The sequence below is a fragment of the Nycticebus coucang genome, chromosome 21 (assembly GCF_027406575.1).
Source record: "Nycticebus coucang isolate mNycCou1 chromosome 21, mNycCou1.pri, whole genome shotgun sequence".
NCBI lineage: Eukaryota > Metazoa > Chordata > Mammalia > Primates > Lorisidae > Nycticebus > Nycticebus coucang.
The window spans coordinates 15,010,820-15,025,148 of record NC_069800.1 but is presented as its reverse complement, the minus strand read 5'-3'; the positions used below and the strand labels follow the sequence as shown (position 1 = coordinate 15,025,148).

The window sequence follows — 14,329 nt, the reverse complement described above, 5'->3', positions numbered from 1 at the left end:
TTTGGTAGAGACAGAGTCTCACTGTACCGCCCTGGGTAGAGTGCCGTGGCGTCACACAGCTCACAGCAACCTCTAACTCTTGGGCTTACCCGATTCTTTTGCCTCAGCCTCCCGAGCAGCTGGGTCTACAGGCACCCGGGGCAACGCCGGGCTATTTTTTTGTTGTTGCAGTTTGGCCGGGGTTGAACCCGCCACCCTCGGCATATGGGGCCGGCGCCCTACTCACTGAGCCACAGGCGCCGCCCAGGAACTTTTCTTTATCAGTGACCTTTGGAAGCTTGATTAGAAAATGCTTTTGAGTAGTCTTGTTTGCATTGAATCTGCTTGGTGTGCAATGGCCTTTTTGTATCTAAATATTGATATTTTTTTCTAGGTTTGGAGAGTTCTCTGTTACTATTTCTTTGAATGATCTTTCTATCCCGATCTCTTTCTCGACCTGCTCTTTAAGGCCAATAGCTCTTAGATTGGCCCTGTTGAGGCTGTTTTCTAGATCTTGTAGTTTGGATCATTCTTATTTGTTCTTTATGAATTTGCATTTCTCTTAGGAGCACAACCCTGTTAAAATTCAATAAACCATTTAGAGCAGATGCCTGCTGCTGAGATGCGCCGGTGTAGACATTCGTGACACTGACTCAGCAAGGTCACAGCACGGTGGACACAGCATCCCAAGGGTTTGGCTGCTTGGCCCTGGCTTGGGGAGCCTCTGTCCATCTGCCTCTCTTCTTAATACACAGTTGTATTTTTCTTACCTAAAACCACAGTTTTAAGTGGCTAGCATTTTAAGTTTCTGTATATAAGATTTTATAACATGCGTCATGTCATATATATTTAGTGTAAGTTCAGTTTTGTGTCTATTATTTTGATTTAATATCTAATGTATTTTTCAAAATCAGAACTTCTTTGGAAATTGACTAACACTATTTTGCCTGTTGAGTTTTTCCCCTGGCGTTGAAACCCAGTTGAAAAACTGGGTTTTAATGCTGCTGCTACTACAGCAATGTTGATGAAAATTGAGTACTGTTACCAGCTTCTATTCCCCTTTATTTTTTCCATGTGCTAAAGGCATCAAACACCTAAAACAATATGGTCTGGTGTTATTATAAAACAGGTTCTAGGCTGGAAAACAGTATGATAACTGTTGAGATGCTACTAAGGACAGCAAAGCCCCTTCTCTATGAAGCCAGCTGTGCTTTGAGCGGCCCCCAAGAGTGCTCCTGGCTGCTTGCAGGTGACAGCTCAGTGAGCAAGTAGCCATGCGCACACCTGCTTCCCGCTTCCCAGTGTGACACGACCTCTGCCCCGGACGACACACATGGAAACATCAGTGAGCTGCAAGAGCTTTGTGTTGAAGGACTCACAAAGTAACTGTTTAGGGATCTTTCAGATGAACAAAATGCTGTGTGAATATACAGACGTGAAATAATAGTGAACAAAGCATAATAAACAGAGGCACGTCTGCGTACAAGAGGAAGTGTATACATGAGTTTTCTGTCTTGTAAAATGAAAGATTTGGTCTAGAATAAGGATTTTTAAGGCGGGGCACAGTGGCTCATGCCTGTGATCTTAACACTTTGGGAGGCTGAGGAGGGAGGATTGCTTGAGGCCAAAAGTATAAGACCAAACTGAGCAAGAGTGAGATCCTATCTCTACAAAAAATAGAAAAATTAACCGAGCATAGTGGTGCACCCCTGTGGTTCCAGCTACTTGGGAGGCTGAGGCAGGTGGATCACTTGCGCCCAGGAATTTGAGGTTGCTGTGAGCTGTGATGATGCTGCCACACTCTACAGAACAGTAGGGCAAGACCCTGTCAAAGGAAGGAAGGGAGGAAAGGAGGGAGGGAGGGAGAGAGGGAGGAGAGAGATAGCGAGAAAAGAGATTTTCAAAATGAGCATCTAGAATAGCGACTTTCAACCTATGTGCTGCAAAAATTTTAAAGATCATTAATTAAATTATTTTGCCCCAAGTCAAGGTCAAATGTGTTCTAGTAAGGGTGAATGAATGAAAGCTTCACAGTAGTTCAGATAGAGAAATACGGTGGGAGGATTCAGAGAGTGGAAGAGATTAGAATAATGTGAATTGTGCGAGCCGTTCCACCTGCCCTTCCGCTTGGTGAGTGAGTGTCCAGAATCAGCTGCAGCGGGGCACTGAAGCCTACCCTTCCTGCAGGGCGTCTCCAGCTATATGGCCTCCAGCTTGTGTGAGCCTCTGTGCACGGCAGATTAGATTTAAGGGTAATTTTTCATTTACTGTCTTAGGTGAGCCTTTCCTTCACAGAGGATGCAGCTCCATCATATCTGTGTAGCAAGACTGACTGACTTCTGGCAAACATCATCATTGCATTAAGTTAACCAGGTTACTTTGAATTGCATTCGTTTATATTCCTATTCTTACGCCATGTCTAATTGTGATTGGTTTTACAACTGGATAAGAGCAAGAACAGTACTCCTAGAACTCCGGTGGCCAAGGGAGGATCACTTGAGCCCAGGAATCTGAGACTAGCATGAGCAAGAGTGAGACCCCTTCTCTACTAAAAATAAAACAATTAGCCAGCCACTGTGGCAGGTATCTGTCGTTCCAGCTCCTCCGGAGGCTGAGGCAGGAGGATCACTTGAACGTAAGGAGGGTATAAGTCTGCTCTGCCTGTCTTCATGCCCTGCAGCAATCCTAATTTATGGAACAACTCAATCCACAGGCTTTTAACCTTCGCTGCACATCGGAATTACCCAGGGAGCTTTTTTTCTTTATTGTTTGGGACTCATTGAGGGTTCAAAGAATTAGGTTACATTGACTGTATTTGTTAGATAAAGTCCCTCTGATAAGTGTGTCCTGCCCCCTCCCTCCTCCCCTCTCCCAGCTCCCTCATCCCCTACCCCCCACCTTGTATTAGCTCACCTACTGCCTTCATATTCGAATTGAGTACGTTGGATTCTCACTTCTCCATTCTTGTGATGCTTTATTAAGAAGAATGTGTTCCACCTCCATCCAGGTTAATACAAAAGATGTGAAGTTCCACCTCTTTTAATGGCTGAATAGTATTCCATGGTATACATCTACCACAGCTTGTTAATTCATTCCCAGGTTAGTAGGCATTTAGATTTTTTCCACATCTTGACAATTGTAAATTGAGCTGTGATAAACGGTCTAGTGCAAATGTCCTTATGATAAAAGGATTTTTTCCCTTCTGGGTAGATGCCCAGTAATGGGATTGCAGGATCAAATGGGAGGTATAATTTGAGTTCTTTGAGGATGATCCATATTTCCTTCCAGAAAGGTTGTATTAGTTTGCAGTCCCACCAGCAGTGTTAAAGTGTTCCTTTCTCTCCACATCCACGCCAGCATCTGCAGCTTTGAGGCTTTGTGATATGGGCCATTCTCACAGGGGTGAGGTGATATCTTAGGGTGGTTTTGATTTGCATTTCTCTGATGATTAGGAACAATGAGCATTTTTTCATTGTTTGTTAGCCATCCATCTGTCTTCTTTAGAGAAGGTTCTATTCATGTCTCTTGCCCAGTCATATGTGGAAATGTTGGGTCTTTTTTGTTGATTAACTTGACTTCTCTGTAGATCCTACTTATCAAGCTTTTGTCTGAATCATAGTATGCAAATGTCTTTTGGTTGTTGTCTCCCAGCTGTGCAGAAGCTTTTCAGTTTACCCAGGGAGATTTGAAAATAGGGCTGCTTTGGTCCCACCCCCTGACATTCTGCTGTAACTGATTTGGGGCATACCCTGGCTTAGAGCGCGCTTAAATCTTCTCAGGTGTGGAGCCAGGGCTGAGAACCCCTGATGAGTTAAGCTTTGTGATCAAGTTCTGCCACGTGATTTGGGTGCCTACCTCTGGGTTTGAGTTTATTTAAGGGATATTCGTGTGGCTGCCCGGAGGAGTCCATGGGAGGGGCTGGCAGGGAAGTCAGAGGCCAGCTGTAGAGCCCAACAGAGGACTTGAGACCATGAAATATTATGAAGGCCTGGGGAAAAAAGAATGAGATAATCTTATACTGATGGAGCAGGTTCAATGAGACATCCTGAGGATGGAATGATCGAGGAGAATGGAGCACATGATAAACACTTATTTAGAAAAGAAACTCGTGTGTGTGTGTGTGGGGGGTGTAATTGAATACTGGAATGCGCAGAAGCAATCTGAAAAGATAGGATCCAAATTATAACAATGTCCACCTTTGCTGAGGATATGTGAGTATAGGTGTCAGTGGTGACGGTCCAAGGGAACTTGAGCTTTGATCTAACATTGGCATTTTGTTTGTTTGTTTGCAAGCAAGATGACTACGTTCATGTGCTTAGGTAATTTTGTGTTTGACGCAAAAGGGATGATATGGAAATCTCATAGTCAGATGAGGCCCATCTCCAGAATCCTGGACTAGAAGATCCCAATGAGAGGCAAAGGGTGAGGGGAAACTGAATGGTCACGTAACGATGGAGAAGACAGGATGGTGGCTGATTAGACCATTTGCAGTTTTATCTATTGGCACAAGGGTTTAGAGGGCATTCTGGTAAAGGAATCCCCCGCCCCAGTTTCCTGGTCCACAGGCAGAGATGGGCTTAGAATGCTGAGCATCAGATGGGATCAGAAGCCGTCACTGCGTTCTCGCTTATGAAGGTATCCTCCCAGAGCCAGGCTGGGAGGCAGGCCCTCTGGGTGAGTGTTCATGGCATTTTAAAAACAATACAAAACCCTAAATCAGCCGTTCTCAACCTGTGGGTCTCAACCCCTTTGTAACAATGAAAATACATCGCAGCTTAGGGAGGTTGAGAACCTCTGCCCTAAATGGTCAATTTCGTGTGTTGCAGATGGAGATAAGAGATCTAGGCTTCTGAACTCCCACCAGAGAAGAGAAAATGTGTGAGCCCTGCAGAATGCTGGGAAGGCCGAGCTGAGCTGGAGCAAGAGAGAAGGAGAGATGCTGGCTTGAAGGGGTACGTAACAGTGGGACTATAAACCGCTGGGGAGGCCGAGCTGAGCTGGAGCAAAAGAGGAGGACAGAGCTGGCTTAAAGAGGTGTGTAACGATGGGACTATAAACTCCAGTGTGCAGCAGCCGCAGGGTTCTTTTCATTTCCCAGCTTGTCACCTGACTGGGGCTGTTTATGCCATAGCTTTGTATGTGGCCACAGAAGTGAGTTTGCCCTGGCAGGGTGTCAGAGAGGGTGTTTTCCTGTTTCCAGATGTTGGAGGGATTCTGCTCTTGGGGCAGGAGCAGCAGGGCCACACCCAGATCAGGACAGGTCAGGAGCCTCCAGAGTACCAAGTCTAACCACTGTCATTTACAGAACACGGGCCATGGGCCAGCGCAGCAGAGCACCTTCATGGGTTAATTCATTCACTTCTCAGGATCCTTCACAAGTGGACAGCCTGTTCCTTTGGATCAGCTTTCACTTGCAGGAATTGTGGCCCTTGTCTGTTTACCTTATATTTTTTTAAATTTCATTTTATTTTATTTATTGATTTATGTATTGATTTTTGAGTCAGAGTTTCACTTTGTGACCCTCTGCAGAGTGCTATGGCATCACAGCTCACAGTAACCTCATGGGCTCCAGTGATTCTCTTGCCTCACCCTCCCAAGTAGCTGCAACTACAGGTGCCCCCCAGTTCAATGCCTGGCTATTTTTAGAGACGGGGTCTCACTCTTGCTCAGGCTGGTCTCATACTCCTGAGCTCAAGTAGTCAACCAGCCTCTGCCTCCCAGAGTGCTAGGATTACAAGCATGAGCTGCGGTGCCTGGCCTAATTGTTCCTTTTATTATCTAGGGTATCAGTTAACTTTTGGTGCTTAACGAATCACCCTAAAATTTAGTAGCTTAAAATAACAGCCATGTATCTAGTCCATGCTTCTGGGCTGAGCACAGCTGGTCTGACTGGGCTCCCTTGAGCCTCTTCAATTGGCTTGGCCGGAAGCTGACCAGGGGAGAGAGGCCGGCTTCAGCTGGGGAGGGCTCATCTGCACCCTGCACACCCCTCATCCTCCAGCAGGGTAGTCTGAGCTCATCTTCACGGAAGCAAGGCTCCAGGAGAGTGAGCTTGAGCGGCTTCCCTAGGCACGGCCTCGAAAGTGACACAGCACGACTTTGTCCCCACTCTATGGGCCAAAGCAAGTCACAGGCCAGTTCAGATTCCAGAAATGAGAGATTCCAGCCCTTGGTGGGAGGAGCTGCTAAGGCACCTTGCAATGGCAGGGGTTGGGAGGGCGGAGGGCTGTGGCTGTCTTTGTAACCTCCAACCCCAAGTCAAATGCAAATGTTTTACTAAGGGAATTAATGACAATGCAAAGGAAAGGAGACCGCTTGCACGTTTGTAATTTATGAGGGAATCTGAATGGGATTGAGAGGTGGCTGGCGGGGGGTGGGGGGGTCGGGGGGGGCACAGGGGTAACAGTTGGCAGTAAAGGGAAAGCGTCTTTTTCTTTGTTGTTTCCTCTCATCACTGCCTGGGGGTGCAAGGTGGGCTTGGCAGGCAGCTTGGCGGTAATGAGGGAAGCAGCCACTTTCATGTCGTAAACATTCCATGTACAGCAGGAAGAGCCCTCCCTGGAATGTGAGGGACCCGGGATAGCATGAGCTCTGCCTCAGTCCTGCCAGTGAGGCTCCACGCTCCACAAGATTTGTCTGATGGGTCTTTGTTGGAAGAGTCTGGGGACCACCAAGGAGGGAGGGGACCGGCCAAATGGTCTGTCTTCTCTTTTGTTTTCTCCCTGTGGATTTGAGGAATGCTTCAACTTATAAACACTTGGCCTCGTAATGCTGCCACATGTCTGTTGTCACATGTCATTGTCACCATGGCTTTACAAGGGTGGGATTGTTGTTATTTTTATTTCACAAGCCCTAAGAAGTGAAGCAATTTGCTCCAGATCACACAGTTAGGAAGTGACAGAGGTGGCATTTCAAGCTGGGCTGTCTTGTCATAGGGCGCTTGCTCCCACCTTGCACTGAGGTGGCCTGCCTGCCAGGCAGGAGTGGCTGCCCTGCACCAAGGGTCATCAGCGTCCTGCGGTTTAGCCTCTGCACTCCTTCCCCTTACCACGGTGTGACTGAAGGGCTGGGTGCAGAGAAGGGTGTTACAGAAAGGCTGGCTGGTAAGATAACATCACGGGGGAGAATGTATCAATAAGCAGTGAGTAGATGACCTTCAGGTAGTCCTTGATTATCTGGGTGATTAGGGATAGTGACTTTTAATGCCAACTAGGTGGTCCATTTTCTTCCCCTGTCTGGATCCCAAGGGCCTCCCAAGGCTTGGTTTGAGTACCCTGTTTTCATGGCACTGTCTAGAGCAAGCCCTGGCCATCCGCCCACCAGGGCGAGGCCTCCGGCAGTTCCTAACCCTGTTTGAAATAACTCCTCGCTGGGACACAGCCCAGTGGAAATGCCTCTGAGCCTCAGCTCTGCACGTCAAAGAGCACAGCCTGGCCAGCACCTCCCACTGACGCCCACTTTTATCTTCTTTGTAGGCTCCTCCCCGCCTTATGCAATAGACTTTCACTAACTAAATAAAATTAATTGAGAGCACTTTTCCCCTGGTATTCTCCCTGTTCACTGTCAGTAAAAGGCTACTGCTGCCATCAGCTGGCTGAGAATTTTAAAGAGGTTTAGTGAAGATGGAATTTACTCCTTTTCTCTTTGTTCTTTTCTCTCTGCTTATTTTTCTCAGTTTTTCCCATTCTTTCCAACACTAGCACATGCAGCTTAGAAGCCAGATAGTAATAAGGATAAGCAGGGCTTGCTTGAAGATGTGCGTCGTTCCCAGAGTGCTTGCTATGATTCAGGTCCTGCTTAGCATGCTGGACCCTATTACCTCCCAGGGGTTGGCAGGTACCCTCCATGTCCCCATTTTCCAAGTGATGAAACTAAGGCAGTGCAAGGGGATGTCTTCTACGCATCATGACATCTGGCAGTCATATGTTTTATGCATGTTAGTTATTATCTGTAAAAACAAGGGGGTGTTTTAGAATTGGGTCAAGAATTGCAAGTGTTCATCTGGGTGGTGCTGGCTAGAAGCTCAGTGAAGGCGTGAAGCATCAGCTCTTACATGTACCACAAATCACCCCCAAACCCAATGGAAAAATTGGTGAAAAGTGTCTATTTAGCTCATGCAACTGAAGGTTGGCCGGGGTCTGGCTGATCTTGCTTGGGCTCAGCTGGGTGACTGCCCACTAAGCTTGATGCTCGGGCAACAACACCTGAGCAGGTTCTGAAGTCCAGGTGGGTGGGCGGGATCCACGGAGGGAAGGTCTTCTCATGACCAGGGCAAGGTGCAGGGTACAAGGGAAAACTGAGGCCATGTAAACGTGTGGGCTGGAATTGACACACTGACATTTCTGTATTATTCTCGCCAAAGCAGGTCACGTGGCCAAAGCTCAGATCAAGGGGCTGAGAAATTTCATTGGCCTTTACTGGAGGAGTTTCTACTGTTGGCCTTGGCTTGGGACCTTGCACTCTTCCTCTGCCTTCTAACAAATACAGTGCAAAATTTAGAAGCTTTTACCATGACGGTGCCTGTAGCTCAGTGAGTAAGGCTCTGGCCACGTACCCTGAAGGTGGCACAGGTTCAGCGCAGGCCTGCTAACCAACAATGACAGGTGCAACCAAAAATGGAGGGGTGCCTGTAGTCCCAGCTACTTGGGAGGCTGAGGCAAGAGAATCGCTTAAGCCCAAGATTTTGAGGTTGCTGTGACTGACGCCAGGGCACTCTACCAAGGGTGACATAGTAAGACTCTATCTCAAAAAAAAAAATAAAAGCTTTTACCAATGCCAGGTTTAGTTATCACCTTGGGCAATAGTCCCAAATCCATAATGAAACTAATTTTTTATCGGTAATAAAAGATGAAATGGTGTTAGAAGCTGCACACACTCAGCTTCAGTAACAAAGGCTATTTTAGTGGGAAGGCGTTGTCTTGTACCACGACCTTGCTCACCTTAGACTCAGGAAGCGAGTGCAGTTGATGAGCCCGCTCTTCCCACTGTGGCAGACCTGTCACCATCTCAGCAGTCGGTTTTATTGTTATAAATGCCTGAAATGGTTAGACTTGGAAGCAGCGCACAGCAGTCGCCCCAGCTTGTCAGGAAGAAGTAAGAGCAGCGAGTGAAAGTAGAAATCGTCAACTGTGTTGATGTGTGTGTTTTCCTACATTTTTGGAGAAGGTTGGAATTCTGTAAAAGTGTCATTTTTTTGCTTCTTCTCTCTACACCCTGGCTTGCTCGTCTGGCGTGGATACAATTTAGCTGGAAGGAGAAGAAGCAGAGCTTTTATATTGGTTGGAATTTGCAGCCATAAATTTACAGGACTTTTTCCAAGTTAGCATGGAAAAGACTTGCCGTTTTATGCTTTTTGTGAGTTCTAAGTCATAAAACATATGCTAGGAGTGGCATCGCTGTTGTGTTCTTGGCCGCGTGTAGAAAGTCTTATAACGTCAGCCTGGAATGATTAAATGTCTCTCCAAACACTCGTAAGTTATTTATACTGCAGCGTTGGCCAAGCAAGCAAGTGAACACAGGCCTTGATGGGTCCTGCTGAAGGCACCTTCTTTGGCCCAATAGAACATTCTAACTAAACCGTTAATGAAATCATTTGCCTTCTTAGTACTGTTAAAATGCCTGAGTACTTAGTGACTGGCTTCGGTCAAGTAACAGATATGTAACTCAATGAATGTATCACTTCTTGGTGATATCTTCTTTTGGTGAGGAAGGATGGTAGGGACGTAGAGAAACGGGGCGGGGAAGGACAGGGAACTGGTGGTAATGAGCACGTCACCACTGTGGGCCCCTGGGCTCACTTGTGCCAGGCCCTCACCTCCAAGTTGCTTCCCTCAAGGAGGCAGGGAGCTGGGATGACAACTGCCTGACACTTTTGGCCCACCCATGGGCCTGTCAAAGAGGCATGGATACTTGTCGCAGATGGGAATGGTGGGTGTTGAGGGGACACGGGTGAGGGCACCATCAGCTTCTGCCACAGGGCACTCAAGAGATTTTGAGGAATTGAAGGAAGGAAGGTGTATCTTTTAAAACTGAGCACGGTAGACACTAAATGGCTCCGAAGTCTGTGGGCTGAATGTGGAAAGGAAAACTTTTTTTTTTTTTTGGCATGGCTATGTATTTTATTTAAATTGGGGCCCTGCCATACAATGAGCCATTATATGTATAACCACTGAAAAAGAGGAAGAACTCCTGTGCTGATCTGAAACTCTCTTCAAGTTTTGGAAAAGAAAAAAAAAAAAAATGCAGCACTGGCTTGGTGTCCATAACTCAGTGGTCAGGGCACCCGCCACATACACTGAGGCTGGTGGATTCGAACCTGGCCCAGGCCTGCTAAACAACAATGACAACAATAACAAAAAATAACCAGGCGTTGTGGTGGGCGCCTGTAGTCCCAGTTACTTGAGAGGCTGAGGCAAGAGGATCCCTTAAGCCCAAGAGTTTGAGGTTGCTGTGAGCTGTGATGCCACAGCACTCAACGGAGGGTGACACAATGAGACTCTATCTCAAAAGAAAACAAAAACAAAAAATGCAGTACATAATATTCAGAATATGCTTCCACTTTTTAATACAGCTCTGTTTGGGTATGCTTTACACATTGTAAAATTCATCCATTTTAAGTAAGTATTAATGTTTCAGTAAATTTATACAGCTTTCTAGAAAGTTCATGTAAATAGAATTGCACTACCTCTGGTCAAGTTCATATAAGTAGAATCACACTACCTGTGGTCCTTTGTGTGGCTACTTTCACTCAGCATAAAGTTATTAAAGTCACCCAGGTTACATCGTGTAGCAATAGTTCGTCACCTTTCTGAATGTATGTCAGTGTGTGGGTATCACATTTTGCTGATTCATTGTGCAGCTGGCCGGCCTTTGAGTTCGTTTCAGTTTTATTGTTATAAGCGATGCTACTATGAGCGTCCGCACACATTAATGTTCATTTCTCTTGAGTAGATACCTACCAGTTGAAATTTCTGGGTAGTGGGTGAGTTTATGCTTAGTTCTTTATGACATTACCAGACTGTTTGCCAAGGAGGCTGTGCCATTTTACGTTCCTGTCAACTACATAAGAGGGTCCCAGTTTTTTTGAGTCCCCACCAGCACGTGGCATTATCAGCCTTCTTTTTTATTTCGGCCATTCTGACATCTGTGCAGAGGCAGCTTACTGTGGTTTTAGGCTTTCCACAATGACTAATGGTGTTCAGCATCTTTTCATGCGCTTGTTTGCCATTTATATATTTTTGATGAAATGTCTGTTCAAATCTTTTGCTTCTTTTGCGTTGGGTTGTTTTTCTTCTTTCAAGGATTAAGGGTTTTGGAGCATTGCAATTTTTTTCTGTAAGTTCAAAATTATTTTCAAATAAAAAATTAAAATATAATTCTAACCCCTCCTAATGCCTCCCCCCTCCATCAGAACGGCACACCCAGGAATTGTTTTGTAGTGTGGACATCCTCACGAAAAGATGCGAAAGGAAGGGCACGAGTAGATTTTACATGTCTCGCCAGAAATAGTTATTGTCTGGTAACAGCACAAGGGATCTTTTAAAATCAAGACCTTCTCCCCTGATTACTTATTGTCTGTGAATGGGGAATTGTTGCTTAAAAATGTCCAGATGTTGGATAAAGACAGATATGAAAGTGCTCATGATTCTCTCCGTTTCTTCAAGTGCCGCAGACATGACTCAGCTTCCTCAGCCTTTTCCCTTTACGTATAATCAGGGGTCACTTGCTTGGTATTCACCCAACAGTGTAGGGAAGAGTATGAGGGTGGGAGCGTGAAGCAGAGATGTCTGACCACCACTCTGCAGCGTGGACACAGGCCCCTGCTGCCCCACCGTCCCCTCCACATGTCTTCCTCCACCATCAGCCCACTTGTAGGACCCATCTCTCCTCACTGTCCCCTAAATCCACTACTTCTTTCTACTATTTGTCAAAAAAGGAAAGTGAACCAAATACATGCCTGTAGCTAATTTACTGAGTTCAGACAGAAATGAATGGGTTCATCGGCCAATAGCAAATGAAATTAAGAAGACGGAGGTAGAATAGAAAAGAAAGATACTCCAATCCACTTGCCATGTCCCCACTTTGGTCCATTTGGCTTTCAATTTTTCAAATATTTAGTGAGAGTCAACTATTCATTCATTCTTTAGGGACATCTGACATGTATTGGACACTGTGTGAGGCTGGGGATTTAGCAATGAACAAAAGAGGCAAACCGCCTTCCTCCAAGAAGCTGCCATCCTAGTCAAAGAAATAGATGTAAGTCAGCAAATAAATACGCAATACGTGTTATAACAGGCATTACAAAATGAGATAGAACATGATAAAGGAGTAGAGACAGCTGGGTTCATAAAAATTCTAGAAGAATGTACTCCAGAGGATTAATCTGTATAGAGTTTCGAATTTATACCTTCTAAATTTTCTAGAACAAATATTTGTTACTTTTGCAGTAAAAAGTTATTCTAAATGTACAGAAAGCATTGGCTTTGAATGTCCCACATGATGCATTCCCGTACCTGTTGTACCATAATTTTGTAAGAAAAATACTGAAACACGTTCAAATGGAAAATAATACATAGTTTTTATTAGCTGGGGTGTGGTTTTAACATGTTTTAGGAATTGTTGGTATCTGGAAATATAAGATAAGTCATTACAGAAAACCAGGCATGTTTATAAAATGCCTTCCAGATGGGTAATTCAAAGCGATGAATAATCTCTTCCAGTCTTAGTAAGTGGCAAAATGTGCTAAATAGGTCAGAATGGAAAAATGGTGGCTTTAAATGCAGGAAACAAAGATCATGATATTTGAGCCAAAAATGCTGTTTCTGATGTTGTTGTGTTTTGTTATGTTTTTACCAGCAAACGGAGTGCTAATGTGTGCTTCTGAGGTCATACAATAAAATATAAAAATTTTAGTTATTTGGTTAGCTTGGCCCAAGGAGATGAGCAAGCTTGGAAAAAAACAGACAAAAATACATGAGTCTGAGGCCCCTGGGGATGGCGTGTGGTAGGTGGACGGTGCCGGGCTACGGGCTCACTCCTCCCGCCCCGCTTCCCTTCCCTCCCCTCAGGGCTTCCACAGCCTGACTCCGCCTTGTCACTGATTGACATCACCTTCCACGAAAGACGACATGTTTATTTCCTCACATCACCACTGATCATAACAACCACCACTCAGAACAACTGATGTGGCCACACAAAACCAACATCCGCCAGAGCCTGTGCTTCTCACGCTGTTAAAGTTATCCCATCTCTGGTGTGTACTGATTTTAAAATCCACTTGCCCATCTCTGGTGCTGGAATAAACCAAATTCTACTCAGGTATTAAGTTTATTTCCAACAGGTTTGAAAGCGATTGCTTGATCTCAACGACACTGAGGCTTGCTTTTTGTTTACTTGTTTGTTTTTTAACTTGCTTGTTGAGTCCAACAACCATGAATGCAATGTTCACTTTCTTATTTTGTGTTCCTGAACAAATTCAGTGCTGACAAGTCAAATTATGCCAGTTGAAACAGGCCTATCACAAGGCAAGAATTCTATTACAAAGATAAGTTAAGCAAAAGTTAACTTTGAAGGGTGACAGTAATCAATAAAAATGAAAGAAGCTCTATAGAGGAATGTTTGAGCTTAGTCAAAAATAACATATTGCCTCCTTTTTTTCATATAACAAATACTAGCTTCACTAAAAATAATTCATTTCTTTTTATGTAACTACATTTTGCATTATCCTAACTCAGTTTTGCCATCAATAGATTGGCTGGGCTTTGTTTTTAAAAGCTGCTTTCCTTTTTCTCCCTTTAATTTTTAAAAGCAGAAGTTGCAGGTTCAGTGTGTTCTTCGCTGATATGTGAGTATGCGGGTGGTTTCAATTTTTAGATTTGTTACCCTTCAGCCTTTTCTTTCAGGGAATGTGAATCACATCTCTATTTTTCATTCCTGAGCACTGTGATTCACAGCCATCTGCTTCCTCCACACCACAGAGTCCTCTGGGAACCTGAGGAGTCACTGCAGAGGGAGGCACCTTGCGTGCCCGGGGTTGGCCTCAGCTCAAACGACTGTCATCAGTGGGGAGATGAAAGTTGCTGTAGCATCTTCCTTTGGGGAAGTAATAAAGCCTCGCTCTAGGCTTTTAGCAATCCCTGGATTTAGCTTTATACTATACAGGCAAATCTGATAGTAAGAAAGCCAAACGTCTCATTCGGTTAGAAGCTTCTGGGGCACGCTCTGCCCTCAGGAAGCAGACATGAGAGCTCACAGAGCTGGGCACGGTGGCTCACGCCGATACTCCTAACTACGCAGCTACTCCAGAGGAACAGCTGAGACAATCACTTGAGTCCAGAAGTTTCAGGCTGCC

At 45.2% G+C, this 14,329-nt stretch overlaps 1 protein-coding gene across 5 annotated transcripts in view; it reads left to right on the top strand.

The window, feature by feature from the left end:
- Window positions 1–14,329, top strand: part of RIN2 (Ras and Rab interactor 2) — a 240,440-nt gene that overhangs the window by 35,517 nt on the left and 190,594 nt on the right. For 4 of the 5 annotated variants that reach the window (XM_053574259.1, XM_053574257.1, XM_053574254.1 and 1 more), the window contains exon 2: window positions 4,806–4,931. The gene's annotated coding sequence lies outside the window, so the exon portion shown is untranslated. Of the gene's footprint in view, window positions 1–4,805; window positions 4,932–4,992; window positions 5,014–14,329 lie in introns of those variants that run through there. The other variant, XM_053574256.1, reaches the window with a different exon arrangement.